Below are 10166 nucleotides of genomic sequence, written 5' to 3'. Positions count from 1 at the left end.
CCCCCCCCAACATTATCACTATTAGGGTAAAACTATATACATAAAAATTAAACATTATGCATCTTGATTATAAGAGCTCAGACTTAAGACTTAATGGTATCTTCAAAACTATATACCACTAAAAAAAATAGGACCTGTTATATTATATGAATGTCAAAGCAAATCCATATCTTCCATCAGTAATGATGCACTACTCACCTTCCTCATCACTCTGTGCAATTTTAAGTCATATAACATGAGCCTTAAAAGCAATGAGTTGCTGTAAGGTGTGGTCAAATCAGGTCAGACCAGATCAGCTCAGACTTGATCTTCTAAAACTGTAAAACACTGACTTATTTTCTGTTTTGGCACCTACTTCAGATATAGAGATGTTTGGAGATGATCACATTCCACCATAAATCTACAATAGCCTTTCTATCCTCTATCCCCTGCTTAAAACAAGCTTTCAATTTGGCTTAAGAAAAGATGAATTTTCATTCAAGATCTTTAGTGCCTGTCAACACTCCTGAATAAGGAGCCATTTCCCGTACTTAATGTCAAGGACACACACAGAAGTGATCTACATCCTAATTAATCCCTCCCCTCCACCTCTAAGAGCTGTACTGGTTATAGACTGAGTGAAAGGTAAGTGTGCCAGTCATACTTTAAATATTGTGTTATTACATATGTACTTTGAGTAGAGTACTTGTAATACTGAAAAATGAGACTGGTTCACTGCTATATCTGCAGGAAACAACATGGAAGTATTACAAGACTAGTGTAGGAAAAAGGCTGGTCTACTATCATTGTGTTGAGAATATGGTACACATCTCCCATTATTATTATATTTTTAAAATAAATGGATATAATGGCAAAAACAAATGCAGTTAAACTAATACACTTTAAACATATTTATCACTAGACCACAAGATTTATTTTGATTTACTTAATCTAATATTTATCAATTATAGTTTTTATCACCTTTAGTCTCTTTCCAACTTGTTAGGATATTTGTAAATTATAGTGAGAGCATCTAAGGTATCCAAGAAACTTGAATTAATCTGCTGGAATAACCAAAAATGTAGATGATTTTTCAGATGGCATTTATGCTAAGGAGTCTCTGTTTATTTTTTATAAGTGTTCCTCAGATGAGAGAATTCCTGTCATGCGAGAGTTCCTTGATAAATAGACTGGATATGCATCACATGCCATATGATCTCCTGGTAAAAAAAAAAAGACTAGCAGATAGAAGCTACTCTGGTTGAAATACCAGCCAGGTTAATGACTCGTGTACACTAGGACATCATGTTCATTTTCTTGTGCTTTTAGTCAATGATAGTGAAAACTGGCTGAATGGAACAACTGAAAGAATTTCTGATAAATATTTTCTGACTTCTGGAAATTAGCTGAGAATTAGTTAATGCTGGCAAACCTTAAAGTTTTGGTAAGCACTTGAGACAATCTTGGAAAAATTTCTTATACTTAATAAAGAGTAAACATTTTGTCTTTCACTGACAGAAAAGAAAAACTTCACTCACCCTTTCAAGAATCTCATAAACTTGAAAGCCAAGTGGTAGGAAGGTGAAAAGTTTTTCCGAGATTTCTATATGGGGGAAGATGCAAAATTGTTGTTTGATTGTTTGTTTGCCAGGTTTTTAGTTTTTATTTTTTTTTGTTATAACACACCTAGATTTCTGAAAATCTTGTTAGAAAGATCCCACATAATCTTTACATTTGTTCATTCAGATTTATAAATTTCCCTCTCAAATTTTACCTAAAGCATCTTCTAATTCAGGAAAACTGATGACACCAACGCCTGTCACTCTAATAAGGACATTAAAATGATTAATATATGTATCCTTTATTTTCATGACATCTGCCCTAAAATTACTAAATCCTGCTTTCAGCTTTTCTGATTTAGCAATGATCTAGAATACTGGTTCTGTTCCTGAAACATCCAAACCAGCTATTATTTTCTGCCAAGTTGTCTATCCATGATTCATTAAAGCCTGCTATGCCTAAAATTGTGGAGCTTGGTAATTTCTGGGCATGATTTCATTTGTTTATACATTTTCAAATTTTACAATTTGAAAATATTTTAAAAGAATGCAGGAAATATGAAGGAAATATGACCAGCTGCAGTTCTGAAGCATCGGCAAAAGGAAGCTCCAGTCTTCTTTTCCACTAACTTCTGCACTCAGTTCTAGGGAAGACTGAATACAGAAAATGGAGGAGCAATTCAAAAACAGTTGATGATAACCCATGCCTCTCTGTCACGATGCTTGACAGTTCCACAGTATCTGTAAGAAGTGCCTTTGCCAAAGGTTGTCCTGTTGGTGCAAGAAACAATTAACAAAAGTATAGTTTTCCTGGTATAAATATCATCCATGGCTGGGCTTCGCGAACGAAGATTTGGGAAGGCTCTATCTGCATTTGTTACTGGCGCGCTGGTGGCTTATGAGGCCAATACGAGACAGACAAATCCGATTGCAAAAGGCACAGCAGAAAGACTCCTTAGATGGTATCTTCTGCAAGACATGGTTCTTTCTGTGTTGCCTTTTCTCATCGAGAGTGAAGTATAAATATGGTAACAACATAAACGACAGCATAAATGCAGTATGTATTTTGCGCAGCTCCGACACAGAAACTTGTCAAGAGAATGATATGAGCATTTTGTATCTTTGCACTTTTCTGAAATAAATAAATAAATTTGAACTTCCTCATCATCACAGGTAAATATGTATATAAAAATTTAATCGATTTTCCATATTTAGAATCCTTAAAATAGAAGTCTTTAACATGTCATAATGTAAGAGGGTATTCTTAAAATGCACCTGGAAAGTAGTGCTGAGATTATTATTACTTAGGAATGCAACATCATTAACCAGGATTTGTGTAAACTATAAAAACATATGCAGATATGCACACATTCAATCTCTGGTTTTCTTACTTTGTAGATAAGTTGTGGCCTTAAGTAGTGTTCATCACTTGAAATTCTACTCTGGATGCATTTTTATGCATGGTCTATTATTCACATGTAGCTCATTGAGACTACATGTGATATTTTATATTCAATATGATTGATTCTACAGATAGCCAAAGAAAGAGGGAATGTAATTTTGCATTTTGTTATTGTCCTCATTTTTTATGAAAAGAGTAGTAAAGGCAACAGGGACAGAATTAAAACAATAAATGGAAACATGAGAACTGGAACTAGGCTTGTAGAATTGTCAATTAAAGTAGTCAGTCTTTCCAAAGGGAAAAACTAGCAAGGATGAAAGAACTGTGAAATGAGAGGAAGTCTAGGTAATAAGGCAGAGATCTTAGAGCTTCAGACTGGAGCTACTGAGACTCCTTTTCTAATCTTAAAGGCTTCCAACTCCTGATAAAATATTGGTTTACAGTAAATCTTAGAATAGGCAAAAGACTGCAAGGCACATGAAAGGAAGGTCTCACCTTAGTCTCTATGATCACAGTTTACAACATTTATACAAAAACAACTCAGTCAAAATCTGAGAACCAAGACTAAAAGAAACAGGTGCCTCCATCAGCCTCCCAGCAGGACCTGTAAGACATGCACTACTATGTTATCACAAATTCTGTCTCTCTCAAAGAGATAGTTTCATATCTTTGCTAAGACATGTCTTCAATATATTTAATAAGTGACTGTATTTACAGTATGAATAAAATACATCAATTTCTATTTACTATCTGAACAATAAATATTTACATACTTAACTGTGAAGTGCTGAGAGTTGTCTTCCCAAATTTAGTGATCAGCATTCTAGTACAGCTATATTGGTACCTGATTTAAATCAGTGTACTACATATTCAAGCAACTCAGGCATGCACTTAGCAATAAATTACATTCCAATTCTTACAACAGATTCAGAAACAACGGAACCTCAGCTGCCAAATGTTTAGTGATAAAGGAAGAGAAGGTCCTAAGTTTATGTTAAACACATATACTTATCTCCTTCTGTTGTCAAACATGAAGACTATCTAACCTTTCCAGAGGCAGATGGGCAAAATGCCCAAAGCAGAAGTGAAAAAAACCACGGAGTTAAAAAGAAGTGTTTGAAAGACATTTGACTTTATTTATAAGCCAGGATTAGTCTCAGGAAAATCTACCCTCTCTAAACATGTGCCTGAATTTTCTTTATATACCATGCTTAGTATTGTATAAGGGACCAGCTACATTAATAGCATCCAAACTAACTACAAAAGTAATTGTTCTTTTTTAAAGTGGTAGAGATTTAGGCACTCAAATGTACTGATGCCTTTGAATTTTTACAATCAAAATGGTTTCTAAAAGCTAAGTTATTTATTCTTTAAAAAGTGAGAACATCTACTGCTTAATTATTCTATATGCACTGTACTAGACCTTGTCACAATTAAAAGTAGCCCTGATGCAGTCATTGATATTATATGAGAGTAGAGAGTACAGAAAGATGAAAGTCCAAGTCATAAGTCCAATCTTGAGAATGCTGTCATCCATGGGCCTTTGATGTCAAAGGAAAACCTGTACACTATATGCCATAAGACAAACTCATGCATTATAGACCTCATTTGTTATGCAAAATTTACATAATTTTAACTAGTAAATTAGAGAAATTACTCACAGTGAAATTTTGCTCTGCAACAGCGCTAACTTCTGTAAAGTTTCAAAAATGCATGTGCAGAAAAGAGTACTTGAAATTTGATGTTTCAAGAATAGACTAAATTCTAGTTCATGTGGGTTAAAAGTTATTAAGGTTCTGCAGAACCTACACCTTATTCTGCTGCAAGAAACAGTTCTTACTCTATTTGAAATAATGGTTGACAAGACAAAGGGAGTGGTCAAAGATTATAAAAGAGCACTGAGAATCAATTTATCTGTTGCCAGATCAGCAGAGCTTCCTCCCCAGAGATAGGCACTATCTAGTTTTGCCTTGATCTATTGCAAATTGTTGCCTGGTAACTTGAGTTGTTTCCATTTCAGGTCAGTTTTTATTAGATGAAAACCTTTTAATTACAAGTTTGACTGCTGCAATATTTTTGTTGTGCAAAAAAATGACCCCAAATGCTTACATAAAACCATGCGAAATTCCAGGCTCTGCTTTCCCACTGTTACCTCTACACCTATTTACTGGCAGGATTTCCCCTATCTAAATAGTTTAATCTATTTGTTAGGCTAAAGTTAAACATTCATTCTTCCTTCTCAGAAGTGTCCTAGTTAGAACAGCTGGGACCAGTTCATCACTGGATGGGTGTAACCCAAAACTGTGTATTCTATAGCCTTCCATGTCATTTCCCAGGAACTGTTATCAATAGACCATTTACACCATCTGCCCAGAGCAGCCTGACTCCTCAGGCTATAAACCGGGTGTTAAGAGGCCTGTGAGATAGGAGTTGCTCCTCTCCTCACACCCATTGTGGAACTCCCTGCCCTGAGGGAGGTACTGGGCATTCCTGCCTGAACTGGAGGATATATAACCTTGGAGTCTTGGGACTATTTTAACCACTCGTGGGATCCAGAGGAAGACTGCAGACCACCACTCTCAACCAGACTGCAGACCACTACTCTCAACCAGACTGCAGACCACTACTCTCAACTGGACTGCAACCACCACTTTTCAACCAGACTACAGCCACCACCCTTGACCGGACTGCAATCACCACTCTTGACCAGACTGCAACAGCACTCTCACTAACAGGTTTTTCCCTCTCCTTTTACTTTGGACTCAGGTGACCCAACGAACACCACTCTGTTCATGCCCCAGGGTACTGGGTTATACATTTGGGTTTTGTGGGTTAAAACCAACTGTTTGTCTGTATAATCGTATTTATTGTATTATTTTATTAAATTGTTATTATGACTTATAATCTCTCCTTTGAGTTGAGTTCATTTCCCCTGCTGGTTTACCTTTAAACCGGCACAAAAGTTATTCTGACCATCTTCCTGTTCATGGAATGTTTTCTGCTCTGTGCCAGCCAGGCTTCTACCCTTTGCATTGAATGTATTCCTTCTTCTGGAGCCTGTCTGGAGAAGTCTTTCCTGGTAATAGCATGTAGCCAGGACTTTCTAGGTTAAAGTCCTGTTCTTAGCACTGCACACTGTTTACAACCCTAAATATAAATGTTATTTGTTTTCATTGAAAGTGTTCCTTATCTTTCCAGTAATACTAAAATATCAGAAAACTCAGGTACCTCTAAGAGGCACAAATTAAGAGCAATTGTTAGGGGAGATTTCCTGATTCCCTAGTGAGGTCAAGTTAATCCCACACCGGCGTTCTCCGCTAGCATGAAGCAACTCCTCTTCTACTCCATGTTGCACCAGAAGAATAAATGTCACACTATCATATGTGAGGCTGCATATTTCCAAGAGCTTTCTGAACTGGTCCAGCTTGCAGCATGAAGGAAATACTTTTTTTACTTCGCGTTATATATATTAGGACATAAGGGCTGTTTGTGTTGTTTTGATGAATCCCCAACTGTGTAACTGGTTGTTGACATGCAGCTATCTAATCTGTCAGTCTACCAGCATATGAGAGTACTGATTTTGGTGATTAACGTTCAGAGCCCAACAATAATTAGTATAAAATAGCATTCTCTTACCAGCACTGTCATATTTACTTTGCAATCAGTCTGCTTTTCTGGTAGAGCATTAGAAGAGCCAAACATGGAGCAATTTGCTGCGCAAGTTACATTGCAGGCCCACATGTGGAAAGTCTTTTTTCTTTTCCCTTTGATTACTATCCAACTTCAGTCATAGCAAACATGACTCAGTATGTAAAATACCCGTTTCTAATAGGAATACTTATAACATACAACAGATTATACAACCAAATTTACCTCAAAAGGTTTTGAAGTTGCCTAGCTACGGGATTGGAAAGGTTGAGGAACTCCCTGCTGAAGTGGCAGGAAATGAAGCAGATGAGCACTTGAGGACTGAAGCTTCAAGCTCCACCTAGTGACAAAACATCACTGCTGCCTTTATTGATAATCCCAGGGAAAGCACAGATTACCATGAGACGTTTCTAAAACCTGGTGTAGTATTGGCAGGAAACAAGAATCAGAGCCAAAAGAAGCAGACTGTTGGTTTTTTTAAAAATACAAATATAACTGAAAAACCAACACAAAAGACACTAACTGGCAATGGAATGCTGAATAAAAGTAACACCATACCACATCATGCTGAAAAATAAGTCTCTAAATAGGAGAACAATGTGGCCATAATGACAATAATTCATGAAATTACTCCACTCCTTGGGAAGGAGATTTTTGCATTAATAAAGACAAGATTGAGAACTTTAGTAATTATTAATATTTTTCTCAGTAACAAGAATATTTTGTGCTTTACATCACCAGCTGCCAGCTGCCTGCTGGGATAGTAGTGAGATTTTGTTCACCAGTTACAACGTGTCCAGTATTGTTCAGCAAAAAAATCTAGTGAAATGCTTGTTGTATGCATAGTCATATTACTTTACGAACATGCTTACGAATGTTTTCTGTCATAGCAAACGAAATAAGATTTTGAAGGTTTTTTGAACTGACCAATAGTACATAAGACTGTGTAGGGGAAGCATGATTTGTCAGAGAAGTTACTGCTAGCTTTAGAAAAGAAGTAGTATTTTTGGTGTATTCCAAATATATATTTTACTTGTAGAGGATCACATTCCAGGTTGTCTTGATGATCAGAAAATAAAAATTACACCAGACTAAATTGATAATAATAAATGTATTATGTATTCTGTCAGTTTCAATGTTCCAATGCTTCCTTAATAAATTGTTATATAAAAATAAAAAATATACGTATTTTCCCCCTAAGAATATGATTCAGTAATCACCTAATGTTTTGATCTTTATTTTATCTTCTGATGAGTATCTGAATATATGTGGTTTTCAAAAGCAGGCAAGAATTTTCTTGAAGAAGAAAACCTTATTATCAAGAGGAGTCTGAGGATATGCATTGACTTGTTGACTTGTTAGATCACAATGTCACCTTAGGTCCAATAAAAAGAATAGCAATACTTTGATATCTCAAAAAAGTTAATAAGAGTTATTGAATTCATAAAGTGCTTTGACATGGTGACATGTCTCTGGAATATGTTATTATTTTTTTCTGGAAATTTCACTTTTGTTTTTGATTGCAATCAGAAAATCTAGTATAAAAGGAAACAATTAAGTTAATAAGACTTCTCCAAAGAAGGACCTGTTCAGATTTATATGGGGAAAGGCATTAATCTTGTTTTATTCAGACTGTCCTCGCCAGAGTTCTGCAGTAGTAGATGACAATAAATTGACATGTGGAGCTTAAGACACACCTGTACTGTGAAAAACAATATTAAACTCTGTTTGGTAGGCATACAATTCAAAAGATGCTGACAAAATTTCCTGTATATATAATATCTTGAAACTATTTATCGTGTTGAATGTTGTCACATTCCCATGTTTCGATTAAGGAAAAGACTGTACAAGTAATGTATTTACATGACAGAAGATAGAAATGCTTACTGGAATGGTATTTACTGTCAAACTCTGCCAAAGTTTCTTTTAATTTGTGCTACTTTAATTCTATTTAGGGTGGTATCTGCTAGTGGAATCTGGTGCTGAGCTACTGTACTTATGCTGTTCATTATGGAATGTACTCTGTTAAGGATTGCAATGTAAAGTATGGGTAATTGAGCTGATCTGTTACCATTCTGGAAAAATGTTCAATACAGGTTTCAGCAACAGACTTCTACCGATATGCCAGCCTAAACTGTTTACTACACTGATTTTGTATATAACAGAGGCTATATTATGTAAGAAGTCTTTTAGCAATTTGGCTACTTTTAGTTACCTCTATCTATGTGAATGCAGCTAATAATATAATTCTTCTTTGTGCAGATATAACTTATAACAATAAAACATGACTTTTCACATTCATATTACCAGGCAGAGCAAAACAAGTTATGATGATGGTAAAAAGCACATTATTGTTGTACAACTATAATTACAGTGTAAATTTTTCTTAAATAAAAGTCTTGCCAAGAATTCATAAATGAATCAGCATCGCCGGAACTTACCAAAAAGTTATACAAATACTACTCAGATCTAGATTTAGGGTAAATAGTCATAGTATGTAGTCAGGCAAAAATAGGTTGAATTAAGTAGAATGGCTATTCATTCAGACCACAACGGGAAGAGAAAGGGGCTAAGACAGGAGGATCTGCCAAATGTCCCCAGTGCGTCACACGGCCGGGCTGCAGAGGGATGTGCTGAATCCCAATGGCTTCTCCCCAGACCCACACTGATATCCATGCAGTTTCCTTACTGAGCTGGCTTTCCTCTCATGAAGGCCCACTGCTGCCTTAGAGACCCCAGCAGCTCACATTGCACTGTGTCCTTTATGTTCAGGATGATTTTTTTTTTTTTTAAGCTTTTGAAAAACCCAAACACAGAGCTCAGCCTCTACAACTTGATGCTGAGAATTGCAGAGCCCTGACTTTTAAGTACATTTGTCCTTTTACGGTTTTGCTTGCTGTGTTCCTGTTGCAACAACTGTATAATCTTGGCCTTGCATGCAGCCGATCTCAACGTGAAGCTGGTTCCTGAGTGTTTTATTGGATCAGGGCCAGGAATGGCATCTCACAATGTTGGTGGGCTCTCACATCGTTGATGCACTGGTGCTATGAGGGAATCTCAAAAACTGGGGTCAGCCCAAGGGCAAGCAGGAGGTGTCTAAACGAATAACATGGGTTTGTGGTTTTTTTTTTTTTTCTTTTTTTTTTTTTTTTTTTTTTTTTACTGAGAATACCAGAAAAAGGTCAAAAGACCTACTAGAATTCACTACTGCAATTCATTTTCAGGTCGGAGAGGCCCCTTCACTGTGTGGCCTCTCCACCCCCTGGCCCTGTGCTCGGTCCTGGCCCCCTGGGCAGCCACGCTGGATGGCCACAGGGATGAAGCAAGGCCTTCCCTGGGAGGTGTGTCCCTCGCCAGTTGTCTGGAATGTGGAACTTTACTGGCCGTGGCCTGCCTTCAGGTGGAATGGTGGCATTGCTGTATAAAGGGACCTTGCAGTGTCCTGGTGCCAAACAGGCACTTTGGGCCAAAATCTTGCCCAAAATCTTTCATCAGGGGCAGTTTCTGACACTGTAAATGGCAGTGTGCTGATTTTTAGGAAAACTGCAACTACTTCAATTGCTATAAAATTTCTGTAT

The sequence above is a fragment of the Manacus candei genome, unplaced genomic scaffold (genome assembly GCF_025592945.1).
Source record: "Manacus candei isolate 608988 ecotype Guabito, Panama unplaced genomic scaffold, ASM2559294v1 h1tg000033l, whole genome shotgun sequence".
Taxonomy (NCBI): Eukaryota; Metazoa; Chordata; class Aves; order Passeriformes; family Pipridae; genus Manacus; species Manacus candei.
Note: the sequence above shows the minus strand (reverse complement) of the source record.